Source organism: Equus asinus, chromosome 4, assembly GCF_041296235.1.
Source record: "Equus asinus isolate D_3611 breed Donkey chromosome 4, EquAss-T2T_v2, whole genome shotgun sequence".
Lineage (NCBI taxonomy): Eukaryota > Metazoa > Chordata > Mammalia > Perissodactyla > Equidae > Equus > Equus asinus.
The window spans coordinates 51345480-51360246 of record NC_091793.1 but is presented as its reverse complement, the minus strand read 5'-3'; the positions used below and the strand labels follow the sequence as shown (position 1 = coordinate 51360246).

General features: G+C 37.0%; 1 protein-coding gene and 1 long non-coding RNA gene across 10 annotated transcripts in view; one reads left to right on the top strand and one right to left on the bottom strand.

The window, feature by feature from the left end:
* LOC123276958 (uncharacterized) overlaps positions 1-11909 on the bottom strand; it is a 32601-nt gene extending 20692 nt beyond the window's left edge. The window contains exons 1-3 of the long non-coding RNA XR_006513595.2: positions 10029-11909; positions 5978-6890; positions 4612-4714 (exon numbers count right to left, since the gene is read on the bottom strand). This is a non-coding gene — a long non-coding RNA (uncharacterized lncRNA). The remainder of the gene's footprint in view (positions 1-4611; positions 4715-5977; positions 6891-10028) is intronic.
* SYT1 (synaptotagmin 1) overlaps positions 1-14767 on the top strand; it is a 521971-nt gene that overhangs the window by 443192 nt on the left and 64012 nt on the right. The window lies entirely within an intron of this gene.

Genomic DNA, 14767 nt, shown 5'->3' with positions numbered 1-14767 from the left:
GGATGAAGGGGCTGTGTGTGATGACAGGCTAAGGAGATTGGGACTTTGTAGTCTGGAAAAGGAAAGCTGAGCAGAGATATGATTAAAGTCTGAAAATCATGAAAGGTAGAGCTAGAGTAATACCTGTTTATCACATTTCAGGACACTAGAATTAAGAAGCAACCTTGATGTTTGAAAGAGAACAGAGAAAAGGGAAGGCCATTCAGAATGATCTCAAAGGCACCTTTCCACTCAAAAATTCTTTGTCAAATCTTCTTTGCTACTTTTCAGTTGGGTGGTGGAAACTTGTTGCTCTAGAAGATAGAGCAGATTGAGATCAAGGTATGGGTGTGTTTTGAGTTATAGGCTTAAAAGGGGACATCTCTAAACCGTTACTTTGTGTTGTCGTATAGGATCCTCATGACTTTGCATGAGTAAGCATCAGAAACAGACCCCACAGCTGCATATCTCACTAATCCAACCCAGAATGGCTACATTCGTGTTCTTGGGTTGACCATTCCGTCCTCTGCTCTCCATTCAGTATACAGGGCAGGAATAAGGAGGGTCAGCTTTTCTAATAGGTAATTGCCTTGGCAGGATTAAAGCCCCTAAATACTTCTGTTTTTAAACCTATATTTGCTGGGCTTTTCAAGAGACTTTTATTATCCATGTTAACCATATTTGATATACGTTTTTTAATAGTTTTATTATAAAAAACTCTAGCAAATGTCTATGCCTTTTTTTTCTTCCTTTTCTGAAGCTACAATATTCCTGTTAGGCCTACAACAGTTAGGTGACCAAAATGGAAAGTACTATTGCTCTCAAACACTGCAGCGATTTTCAGAGAAAGAGAAACATTGAAAAGGATTTTTCTTAGAAATCATACTTTATTATAGTCACTTCCAAAAGGATATTTGGTTTCTATTTGGTCCCTTAATTCCTTATTACTGATGTCTATTATAAATGTCTCACTCTCGTTTCCCTCTTCTCTGTAGTCTTGCCTCCTGCTGCACCATGAGCTACTTTGAGGGCAGGGGTTGTATCTACTTATGCTTGTGTTCTCAGAGGCCCTCACACATATGTTAGAGGACCAGACCTCAACATTGCCTGCTTAAACAAGTAACTGTGAATTTTAAGATTCTGCCAATCTAACTGGTTATTTTGTCTTCATCTTCCAACTGAACTGACTTAATTTTTCCCACTTAATGAAATGCTTTCAGTATCATATAGTAGTAAACTTATTATAATAGAAAGAGCAGCTAAGAAATAATAAAAATAAAAACTAAAATCAGAAATCACATAAAATGCAATTCTTGAAACTGATTGGTTATTTTAGCTGTCATTTTCAGATTTTTCTTCCTTTATTCCTCCTTACTCCTTTTAGTAGGAAAAAAAACAATGAAACAGACTATCTCCAGGAGACAAAGGAAGACAGTGACTCAGAATGTACACATTACTATAGTTATTCCTAGATGATGGTCATAAAGACATTTTCCAGTGAAGAAGTAAAGACAAAAATGATCCCCTGGCCACATCTTTTCCCAGCATGAACAGACAGGGCGATGAGCCAACATCCTGCTTGTTCACTGCTTTATGGACTATCTCCTTACAGAAGAACATCAAGAGACCACAGCAGCTGGTTGCCTTTTTGAATTGCTAATGCCAGCTTTTGCTACACTTCATTCTCAGTGATCCCTGGAAAATGAGGAGGCTTTCTGTAATTTCTTCTTCCACAAATAAGTGATTGTAAGTGTTTACTTAGGAAATTAACTGTTTAATTTAAAGAATATAAAATAAGCACATTATATCCTCAGGAATGCTAAAACTGCTTTTACCCAAAACTAAAGCAACATGGTTGATTGACTTAAGAAATTCATGGGTTTCAAACTATTGATTTCAGTGAACAATATGATAGTGTGATTAATTTATTGCCCCCTAAGAACCAAAAAGAACTGAATGCATATTTAGTGATAGTGCATTGGAGAGCTAATACATACACACATGGAGCTGTGAGATTTCACGGTTATCTACCCATATTACAGCTGCCATTTGTTCATAATATTATGGACTTTCATATTCTAATTAAGGAAATAAATGCTTTCACAAATAACACTTTTACAATATTTCCCTAGATTTATAGTTTTAAAATTGCAGGAAAGCTTAAGAAATAAAGTTAAAATAACCTATACCCCCACCACTTATTTTACTGTGTAGGATAAAAAACTAAGTGCCCAAGCCCGTCCCTCTAACCCCTTCCTGCTCAGAGAATCGTTCCCACTCAAGGAAACAATTTGAGATTTCATATCCAGAGTTTCTTTTTTGCTTTATACAAATTGTATATTGTATATTTTTTGTATACACAAAATTGTATATTTTTTGCTTTATACAAATTCTATATATTTATATTAATATATATGCATTTTACAAAAGTGGGATCCTATCAGACACATTATTCTGTACTATTTTTTTCCCCTAGCAACATACAATAGAGATCCTTCCATGCCAGGATGTGTCATGACGTCTGCTAGTTGCATAACATCCCTTTGTTTGGATGCATCATAACATATTTAGCAATTTCTTTATAAATATAACCCTATGAGGAAAGCTGTTGAACTTCCAAAGGACTTAAAGCAAAACCTAAATAAATAGAAGAATAATGTGTTCCTGGATAGGAATATAATATAGGTAAGAGGTTGGTTCCTCCCAAATTAATACTAAATCCCATAAAAGATAAATAACAGATTGGAAGAAAACCGGTAAGAGTTCCTATATATCAATGAGAGAAAGGAAAGCAATGGGGGAAGGTCCCATTTTTTTAATATTCCTAAAATTTTCTTGCTACTACTTCTACTACTGGCTCCTGTTGCTGGAAGGTAAAATATAACATTTATACAGTCTCATCATGCCTCTAAATAAGAAAAGATTTTAAAGTAAGATGCAATTACCCTAAGTTCAAAACCTAAAAATGTGTTGCTTAAAAAGACAACTACGATTGATTGCAAAGAGTACAAAAAAAAGAAATCAGGTCATTAGCCTGTAGATTTTCAGATTTTCATCAGCTATATTTGCAGGAGTTGGAATCCATTAAAACATTCAATCCAGGAGGATTGTTTTGATAGCAAGTTGAAGATATCTGTGACAGTCACTAAAAGTCAGAGCAAAAATATATATCTTTATAAAAGTCAAAACCAACGTTTTTAAGAGAATTTCTCAATTTTTAGACTTTACAGAACAACTTAAACACTTGAAAGCTGCTTATACTAAAAGTTGCCAGTTGAAAGTGTATATCCAGAAAATATTCTTGAATTTTATAGTAACTTCTTTACATGCAGTGAAAACATTATAAATAAACTAGCCTAAAGGACTCTGTTACATTACAGTGAAGTTTCAGTTTACTATGATTGGAAATCTATTTTAATTTTAACTGAAATACGTGTTCATGCTTTATATAAGAATTTCACTGAAAATTTTTAAAAAACAGTTTAGTGGCAGAGACTTTTAAAGAGACAGTGAATGCTTATGAATTATGCAAGTTTGAACTTTCATTTTAATAACTTCATTAAAATATAAAAACCTTAAAAGCCTCTCAACAGGAATTTAACTTTATAGGAATGCTTTATACGTGCCCTGACCTTGCCGAAAGGCTTGCCTAAGGCATGATTTAACAGTTATTACAGGGCAAAGCCTAATAATAAATACCTATCTGAAAATGCCAGCATTTGTCCTTGCCTCCTTGGCCTCCAGTGGAGATGTAACTCAGCCATAAACAGACCCTCTCCTGAGAGACAGCAGGATGCAGCGGAAAAGGAACAGCAACTGGCTTGGAAAACCTGGATCTGAAGCCTTTAACCTTTCTGATCTTCAGTCTGTTCATGTATACAATTGGGGTATTAATGACAGCAACGTTGCTGCATAAGCAAATGAAATAATGTCAGGTGGAAACCCTAAGTTGATAGTACTATATAAATGTTGGTTATTTCTAAGCAAAAGACGGCTCTTGCTAACTCTATTTTTCTCACCATATCCTGGTTCCTAGACAATTTGTTCCCATCCAGCTAATATAAATATTGTGTGTTTGTGTGTTTAAAGCATGCAATTCCATTGTTTGGATGGCAGTCATCTGCTTAGACTAACCTATCCTAGGAGCTAACCAGCAAATTCTCCTCACTTTTTCTATTACTATTTGGCCACAAGACTCAGCATAATTTGTAAGAAATAAGACCAGTTGTATATTTCTCAAGTAGTATATTTCTACCACCTTCAACCCTTAAAGTTATTTGAATTGTCTAAGATACCAGAGTTCTCTTCCAAGGCCTCTGTCATCCTAATGATCAAGTTAATGATCAAACTTTCCATCTCTCCAAAATGGAACACCGGAAGATGGAACCTGCTGTCATAATGTTGATTTGACTACAAGTGGTAGGGCCCGGTCCCAAAGCAACACCAGCTTATCTTTCCAAATAATGGTACCCCAGCTAATGAATACCTTATTGGATATAATATGAGTTAGCATTCATTGCAGATTGTTGGTGCGTGATTGAGCGGTCAGGATTCCAACTTTCACTTAACTCTACAAATTCTCAAATCTCCATAAATAATATCATCACCAAAAACAACAAGAGAAGTACCCACCTAAACTCCCAGATCCTTGCAGTCCTCCGACTCTCTTCAGCTTGTTTTCCTCCAGCTGAAATTTCCTTTTCTATATCAAACATATCCCCAGGTTGTGCTCATCCTGGCATTTTAAAAAATGGGAAAAAACTCTAGTTGGATTATGTATCTAGTCTACAGCCTCCACCTTAAATCAAATGAATTATTCCACTGGCGGATAGGAAAATCAGCTCAGTTAAAATACTTACTAAGAAACCAGGTAAGAATGTGAAAAATTGTTGGGTTTTAGTCCTACAGCGAAGATGATTCCTCTATGCCACTTTGATTTATTTAACTAATTGCTGAATTTGCCCACATCAGTGATGTTGAACTGCCTCTCTCTCAAACAACTAGGCAGCCTGACCCAAGGTTAAACCAATTGCTTAGGAAACATTTTCTGTGAAGCTGTGAACCTGAGGACTATCTATATTCGTCTCCAGGGATAGAAGCGTCAGAGCTTCACAGGATGCTAAGGCAGATATCAACACAAGATTGAGGCATTTTCCAGCCTGATCCTCAAGTTAAAAAACTCTTCACAAACATATATTGCCGTCAGGACTGCATTTTTTTTTTTTGAATAAAGTTATCTTTAGTATTCTTGCAATAGAATTCAACACAATGGAATTAAAGTATTATGTAGGTTTAGCCCAAAGCTAAAGAGAAAGATACTATCCTCAAGCCAAATTATATATATATATAGATTTTAATATTAAAATAGATACATAGATCTTTTAAAATCAACTTGCCCACACACAATTATATCATGTAGATTTTGATTTTCATAACTGCCACTTGAAATTCTTTTAAAAAAATATTCATTAATCCAGCCGTCTTTAGTGCCGTAAGGGGCACTAGTTATGAAAGCTACTAAAACTTAGTATTTGCTTATAAGCAAGATATAGGAATGAGAATTTCTTTTTCCATCTTTAGTAGGTCAATGAACAAAAAAAAATTCTTTTTATTTCTGTTTGACTGCTATTGGTCTGGGATGTGCCTCTCTAACTTTCCATTTAAATTTCAAAATGATTTAATCTGAAATGTAAAACAGCAGTGAAATCTCGTTACCAGCTGAGATTATTCATTTCAAAGATGAGACCTGGGCAACAGAGCTTCTATACTCTATACCGAGAAGTCTGGAATATTGCATTTGTTTCTGGAAACACACTAAAGAGGAGAGACATTTACTTTCTGAAGCAAATCCAGAGGGAAATCAGGGTCATGCAGAGGGCAGATCCAGTCTCAGTTGAGGACTCGTTCAAGGAACTGGAGATGTTAAAGCTGCAAAAGGCAATACTTAGAGAGGACAGGGTAACTGCTTGCAAATATGTGGGAAAAGAACTGAACTTACCCTTGTTAACTGTGAAGATCTGAACTGGGATCAATGGGTATAAGCAACAGAAATCCATACTTGGTTCTTTCAATTTCAGTACCTGAGCAAAGGCTAGAGGCAGGCTTAGTAGAAATACTGGGTTAGAGATGGTGCCCTACTCCCCACAATAGGTTAGGGTGTTAACTTGCTAAACCCCTCCAGTCTCCTAAGACTGCCCCATTCTGGATGAGAACTGAAGCTCTAAAAGATCCTGCCCAGCCTGAAGCTGACATGAGCTCATGGAAGAGTTCATTTATTCAAGAAAAATTTATCCCCACCAAAAGCCATTATTTTTTTTCCTTAAAAGAATAAGAATGAAAGACTACTACTGATAATAATGATAATAATAATAATAAATAGCTATAATCTAGTTAATGCTTTTGATTTTGTTTAACCCTAATCATAATCTTATGAGGTTGATATCAATATCCCCATATGCAAATGAGATAACTAAGGCTTGGAAGAGTTAATCGACTTGCTCAGGGTCACAGAGTGAATAAATGGCAGGTACCAGCTCCTCACGCCAGCTGTGTCTGTTACCTAAGCCTGCTTACCCACTACATTCCACCGTCTAGACTATGCACACTGTAATTTCAATTGGCCGTAATCCCCAAACCATAGAAACCTCAACCCTAGAAGATAATAAATGCTTTTGAGCTGCAAAATGATCATCAGCTGACTCACAATTAATACCCTCTATAGATTATTTTGACAAAGTAACGATATCCAACCGTGCCTGCAAATGCCAACACATGCAAATCCCTGTGACTTCATAGATAAATAGCCAATGCCCTAATGAGCAAAAAAGCAACTGCTCTTTATTCATTTTTTTCTCTGTGCTTCTTATTTCTGCTGGAAAATAATGTCCAGAAGGAATGTGTGTTCTTCTCAACTAAAAAAAAAAAAAAAAAAGAGAGGAAGGTTAGTGTTTACAAGTTGACATAATACACAAAAAGAGCAGCCACAAAACAGTGAGCTGTGGCTTCCCAGTGGGAAGACAATCTCACGCAGCCAGTGAGTTCCTGGGCAGTTTTCATTTACTTTAATCATTTCAGAAGTTTGTGCCTCAAAGGTATGAAGTAAAAACCTTCATAGCATCTTGCCGCCTTTTTTTTTCATTTTTGCCACCTCTTTTTCAGTTTGGCAAAAACTAGCAAAAAAACCCAAACAAACCAACCTGGGTAGAACCAATTTAAGTATTTGCTTCTCCAGGAAACTTCCCCAGGTATCCAGCCCCATCTTCATTATTCTTTATCTTTGTACTGTCCACATATCTCACTTGATCACAGATGTGTCTTTCTTTGATTGTGTCCTGCAAGTGCCATTTCTCATTCATGAGACTGGGTTCTTTAATCAGCAGGGTTGCCAGGCACCCTATTTCTTTCTTTGTCTGTGTTCCCATGGCCCACTGGAGTTATCCCCTCCCATGATCTGTCACACATTGGAGGTGTCTGTGGCTCTTTCTCTGTGATTTCCTTTTGCCAGAGACCTGACAATTCTTTTTTGCATGGCCATTGTCTAGAATTCCTAACACACAGTAGGCCCCCATAAGGGTTGAAATTAAATGAAAATGTAAACACTTCCTTTATCCTCCATGTTGTGTTTATAGTATGAACTAAACTGAAGTGAATTGAATTGAATCAGAACAAATCAAATTGAACAGAGTTGAATATATTAAGACATTATTCTGTTGCAATAAAATTATCCAGATTATAGTTATAGACAAATTGGTTAGCACAGCCTAGCTATGATGCTGTATGATTCTAATGACTGATACTTCTATGATTACCTATTGTGTTACCATAGAAAGGGCAGTAACCTTTAGGCATAATATTGTAGTTAGTTTTTTAAACTGAGGCCATAATGGTAGACACAGTCTAAATCGCTGTGTTTTTAAGAGTGGCTAGGAAATATAGAACAAACCTCTGGAAGGTTGACAATATTTCTGAAAAGGCCCACAATTTATGAAGTAACGTGAACTGACATTGTTGATTATACAGGAAGATCCCCCAAACAAGTAGATCTTAAGTTTCATTTCCTGGGCTAACTCATCTGCTTGGTCTAAGGTTTGCTGTGATCCCAGAGGGAGAGGAAGTCCAGTCACCATCAGCCCGTTACCCGCATCCTTACGTCTTACTTCTCAGTTATCTCTGGCTTCTCAAAACCAGCCAGTCAGCAAGTCAGTCACCATCTGGGCTCAGCCCTATATTAAGCACTTGAGTTTCAGTCAATAAGATGGACATTGTCCCTCCACTTATGCAGCCTACAGTCTCAAAAAGACCAACAACAAACAAGTGCCAAAAACAAACAGTAAAAAAGTATAAAAATAAAGAATTACAAAACCCATGTTAAAGAAATCAACAGGATTTGAAATGAAAAGAGGTTTCCCTCACCGGATGGATGTAGATTCTGATTTAGGAGTTATAAGTAATTCTTTTCTCAAAATTATATGCCTTTTCATCAAAAAATTATTTATAAACCAGATAAATAACCATTGTGTAAAAATCAAAGTGACAAATCTGTGCTTAACTTGCATGCGGTTGTCTACTGATGATAAGCTCAGACGTCCTCAAATTTTGATGATGTTCACCTATCAGTGAAGCTGTGGGAGCACATTTCTCCCTATATATTTACTTGTAGGTTTATGAATTTTGTACACTTACTATTGTAGTACTATAAAGTGGACGTTATGAATCCATTTAAAAGTAGAGAAATGTAAAAGCTAAAGCAAAAATAAAATACATATTTTACAATTATTTTACTTTATTTATGAATGATAAAAATGTTACTCTTCCTTTAAAATGTTAATATTACTATTACGTTAGTATAAATATGCTTCATTATATGTGAAGATGTAGTTTTAACTTTGTGATATAGCAATTCAAAATGTTAGATTTAGTTTCACTTAGTTTTAAAGTGTCACATCTAAAAAACACTTCACAAAAGCACAATGTTCAGAATATTTAATAGGGACTTAGTTTGAGATTCATAGTAAATATCAGCATATCACAGTGACTGTTTGATGTTTTTGATGTTTTTAAAAAAATTTTAGCCAACTTCTCTTACCTAAAATAGATCATTTTTACCTCTAATCATGACTACACAGCACACTCTAGAACTCAAGGAGGCACCAGCCCTGTCATATTCTTATTTCCTCACTCATGTCAAATATATTTGCATTATGCAGTTTTCAAGCACAGTTGTTGTTTTTCAGGAATCACTTTAAGCAACGCGCTCATTTTGTGAGGATTAGTTTGATTACAATGAAGTAATATAACCCGTAAGTCAGTCTAACTTGGCTCACAGAAACTGCAGTCCAGAGCATAACACTGAAGAGAAATGAACGGGCGAGTCCCTGGGGCACCGACCGCCCGGTGGGCTCCAGGCCTCCCTCAGGAGCCCTCCAGGACAGCGTGAGAACTACGCCCAAACAAGGGCGCCTCTGTGGTTCTGGATCTCAAATCTTAGTGAGTCTCTAATCCTTTCTTATTTTTAGAAGAAAAATAAATAAAGTAGAAATTCTAATATTTTCTTCCCCATGGGAAGCTTCTAACTCCACACTGGAGACCACAAAAGACTAAAAGTTTCCGAATACAGGTTTCCAGTTTATAAACCAACACTCTGCCAGCTGGATTGCAGCTTCCTTTCTTTTCTGTTACCACGGACAGAAAAGCATATCACTTTATTTCAATTTTTCTTCCTTTAAAAATCAATTATTCATTAACCCAGAAGAACAGCTCATTGTAATTTATTAATGTGACATAGTTTTTATGTAAAAATGGTATACATGCCGATCAATCGTAAATCCTTCATAAATTTCAGAGATAACACCACAATCTAAAAAGAAACACGCATGTAAAGAGGCACTAAGTCAGATTAGTTTCAGACTCGCAGTGTCTCACGAGAAATAGGAATGGCTGTGAAAGGGAAGATGGGTGGGTAACAGGATGGCTGTTCACAAGTATTTGATGAACTGTCCTAGGGACAAATATGAAATCATGCATTCACCAAATGCGAATTAAATACCTACCTGCTAAGTATCACAGGGGGCTGGAGCTGGAAATATAAAGATGGATGAAGTGCGATAGCTGCCTTCAAGGAGCTCAGAGCCAGCACAGGGAGAGCCGCTTAGAAAGAAATAGTATGTGATTTCAATTAAGAGTACATAAACTTTTTCTGTGGAGGACCAGATTGCACATATTTTAGGCTTTGCCGGTCACGCGGTCTCTTGCAACTATTCAACTCTGCCCTATAACATGAAAACAGCCACCCATAATATGTAAAGAATAGATGTGGCTGTGTTCTAATAAAACTTGATTTGTGAACCCTGACATTTGAATTTCATGTCTCATGGAATATTATTCTTCTGATTTTTTTTCCAACCTTTAAAAATGTAAAAATCTTCTTAGTCTTGGCCCACAGAAACATGCAGCAGCCAGATTTGGTCCACGGGCAGTAATTTGCTGAGCCCTGATAAAGCTTAACCGGATTTTATGGGAGCTCAGAGAAGGGTAGGTAACCCTAACTGGGGATGGCACAGTGGCTTCCTGGAGAAAGAAAGAAATGAGGGATTATGTAGCTCAAGGAGACAGGCCCAAAGGACAATGTGAGCAAGGTGGGGATGACCCACAAGCAACATTGCTACAGCAGAGAAGAGTGAGAAAGGAAGTTGGAGAGCAGGGTAGGACCAGATTAAGGACTTAAGGACGTTGAAATTTATGCTCTGGAGGTGGTAAGGAGCCGCTGACGGGTTTAAGCTGGGAGTTTGTGTTGGAATAGTCAGCAGTGGGTGGTTCTAGAATGGCAATTCCCGTCCTGGCTGTGGAGTCAGTCTGACTTGGGTTAGGATTCCAGTTCTGTCACTCACCAAGTGTGTGACCTCAAACCGGTTTCTTATCCTCTCTGAATCTCAATCCCTTCATTTGAAAACCAAAGATAATCCCTCCCTTAGCATTTGTTCTCTATTACTGCACTGTTTGCCTCCCTTAATGCACTGGTAATGAGTTTCATTGCTAACTTGTTTGACTGATGCCCCCTCCAGTTTGCAAGAACATGTCATTACCAGTGTACACCCAGTGCCTAGCATGATGTCTGACAGAGCAGAGTCTCAAAGGTAGTTAATGAATAAATGAAAAAGAAAAATCAGAAAGCCAGCATTCTCCCACCTTGTCATTCTATCGGTGTCTATCCTTGCTTCTTGTTCTGCAAGGGTAAATAGGTTGCATCATTTATGTAAAACTTGGAACAAAGGCATTGAGAGAAAAATGACCAGTCTTTCTCTACATAACTATCTTATCTATAGTAAATTTATTTTCCTGGGAGAGTTCTAATTACATTTTGGTACATGGCCTTTCTCCCCCTCTTCCACTGACATGCATCCTTCAAGAAATTTTCTTAGTCTAAATAGGCAATTTTCTAGTTTATATTGCACTTAACTTGAAGTGAAGGAAAAATCTTCCCCATACATAGTTCATCAGGCTAACTTTTTATCTGAAACTCAGAGGTAAGATGACAAGTGGCCCCTTTCATGAATGATCCACAAGTGATTGTATTCTTCCTTGTGTACATTGCCAAAAGACCTTCATGTTTACTACCCAATATCATATCACATTATAAATTATACATACAAGATTTATCTAATCATGAGATTTCTAGGACTCTTGCTCCAGGGCAAACCAGAAGACATGAAAATCCATGTTGGTTTATAGCTCAAAAGGCTCCTTACGGGGCTGGCCCCGTGGCTGAGTGGTTAAGTTCGCGCGCTCCGCTGCAGGCGGCCCAATGTTTCGTTGGTTCGAATCCTGGGCGCGGACATAGCACTGCTCGTCAGACCATGCTGAGGCAGCGTCCCATGTGCCACAACTAGAAGAACCCACAACGAAGAATATACAACTATGTACCGGGGGGCTTTGGGGAGAAAAAGGAAATAATAAAAAAAAAAAATTTGAAAAAAAAAAAAAGAAGGCTCCTTACTTTTCAAGTTCATTCATTCAATACATGTCTACTGAGCATCTCCTAAGAGCCATGTACTGTTAAATCTTCCCTTTTAGAGATACTCAGGGAGCAGTTTTTTTTTTTTAACATGTTTGCTTTCTAAATAGCTTAACTCTTAATTGATTCATTTTTCCTATTATGTGTATGGGTAATAATGGCCTACATAGAAAACACCTAATAATTCTAGCGATAGGATAAAATATAAAAATTCGTAGGACAGTTTAAATCATAAAGATTTTAAGAATCACTATCTTCAGTTTGTCATCCTTCTATTTTCCAAGAATTCGTTTCTGCATCCTGAAATCTAGCCTCATTTCCGTATGACAGAGTTGCTTTTGACAATTCAGACGTTGACCACATTGCCATTGTTGTATGAACAACTTAGTTCCCTTTCTCTCTTTTGGTTCTACAATCCTTAAAGACTGATTATAAATTGAGAATATCCAGGATGCTAAAATGATATACAATTTACTCAACATACCAAATCTGTTATTTAGAAAAACCCTGTCATTTTCTAAGGACTGCTTATAATCACATTCCAACACATATTTTGTCATCACCCTAGTCTTGAATAAAATTAAACAGGAGATAGTGGACATGAGAAAAACAGTTTAATTATATTTCTGAAAATGAGTGCTTTCTAAGAAAACTTTCCATGACAAGATCCCCTGGATTTTTTCAATTTTAATTTGCAATTACTAACTCGTTAACCCAAGTAAGTAGAGAAATATAAATTCATTTAGTGCCATAAATATATATTCTATGAATATATGTATGTTATGTATATGCATTCTATGATATATATATTCTGGAATTATTATTTTATCCCAAATCCTAGAAATAACTTAGCATTTTAGTGAAATAGACACAACATACACAAGATTTAAAGACTTCATACACAAGTAGGCACATAATAAGTACACAAAAATAGCTGTTGAACCAATTAGGAGTAAATCATCCACTTTCTTCCCTAATAGTTTTATTTGCTCATTAATTCAAAAAGCATAACACACCTACTGTGTGCCACACAGTTCTGGAGGCTAAGGATACAGCAGTAAATAAAACAGGCAATCCTCCCTCATGAGGCTGATATTCTAGAGCAGAAGAAAAACGCTGAGCAAGTACGTGAGATAATGTGTTTGGGAGAAAAATGAAGCAGGGAATATTTATGAAAAGTGGGCAGAGTCTGGATATATTTTGAAGGAAAAGCCAACAGGATTTGCTTCTGACTGGGAAAGGGTGAGGAGCCAAGGATGAGTGCGCTGGTTTTGGCTGGGGCAACTGGAAGAATCGAGTCACTTAACACTGGGTTGGGGAAATCTGCCATCAGCCGGGTTCTGGGAGAGTGGAGATTATGGGCTTCCTTTGGAACATGCTTAATTTATGGTCCCAATTAGAACAACAAATGGTGATATCTGGTCTGTCGTTAACCAAAGTTATAACTTCTTATTTCTTAACGTTTTTAACTTGCCGTGGAAAAGTTCCTTTTTTCTTCATCTCAACGATGATTACTCCCATGTGTTTGTGGTGTCAAGTACAGTTGAAAGGTATTGGCTAGGGTATCTTTCTCACTTATTCTTCATGCTATCTAATTCTTAAAGCCATTAACTTATAAAACACAAGCCATAAACCATGGAATTTTTCCTTATTCTCACATTTAATCCTTGTCCTAGATTTGCCTTCTTTCTATATGCCGCAAACCATACTGAAAATACTTCTCTCTCTATAATCAAACTCAAATTTCCCTTCCCTTATAAATCTTTCCCTTACTAACTGGAAAATGCTTGAGGCTTAATTCGTTTATGAAATCCTTCCAATCCAACCCCAGTTTACTGATGCATGGCTTTTTCTAGGACAGATCTAGAAACCTTCAGAAACATCACAAGTATGCCCTAGTTTAGAGAATCTTCTATTGTTGTTATATAATCTATGACAAGCAAATATCAATTCTTAACACTCCAAAGAAAAGGATCTATTGAAAAGAATCTTTTTGGCTCTTCTTACTACTGAACAGGCTAGATTACATAGCCCATTGAGTCACTTCACAGAAATTAATTCGTAAAAAAATAATTGGTTTTTTTTTTCTTAAAGATTGGCACCTGAGCTAACGACTACTGCCAATCTTTTTTTTCCTCCTTTTTCTGGTTTCTCTTCCCAAATCCCCCCAGTACCTAGTTGTATATCTTAGTTGTGGGTCCCTGTAGTTGTGGCATGTGGGATGCTGCCTCAACGTGGCCTGATGAGTGGTACCATGTCCATGCCCAGGATCCAAACCAGCGAAACCCTGGGCCACTGCAGCAGAGCGCACGAACTTGACCACTTGGCCACGGGGCTGGCCCCAAAAATAATTGTTTTTAAAGAATCAACTGATGAGAGGTTATTTTAGTGGCCTCATGGATTTCATTAAAAGCAAGTCTGGGTCCTGATTTGGTAGTGATTTTCACACCATTCTGGGCTAAGAACCACTTGTAAAGGTCAAGAGCACAATTTATTAACCTCATTGACTATAAAAACAAACAAAACATGGCCCACGGTTGGACAAATGCTTATGATGAGATGCTAGCATTAGCTCAGGAACTCATAACAAGAACAAAAGCGTAAAGATTGGAATCCAGATCAGCAGCGATCAACCCAAGGAACATGCTGGAATGCCCACACATAGATCCAACCTAAGGACCCCACTTGGGGAAGTACTAAATAGCATAACAAAAAATGGTCATTAGATGAATTTACAGCCCAGACTGGGAAAGCTCTTACATCAATTACTTGCATACG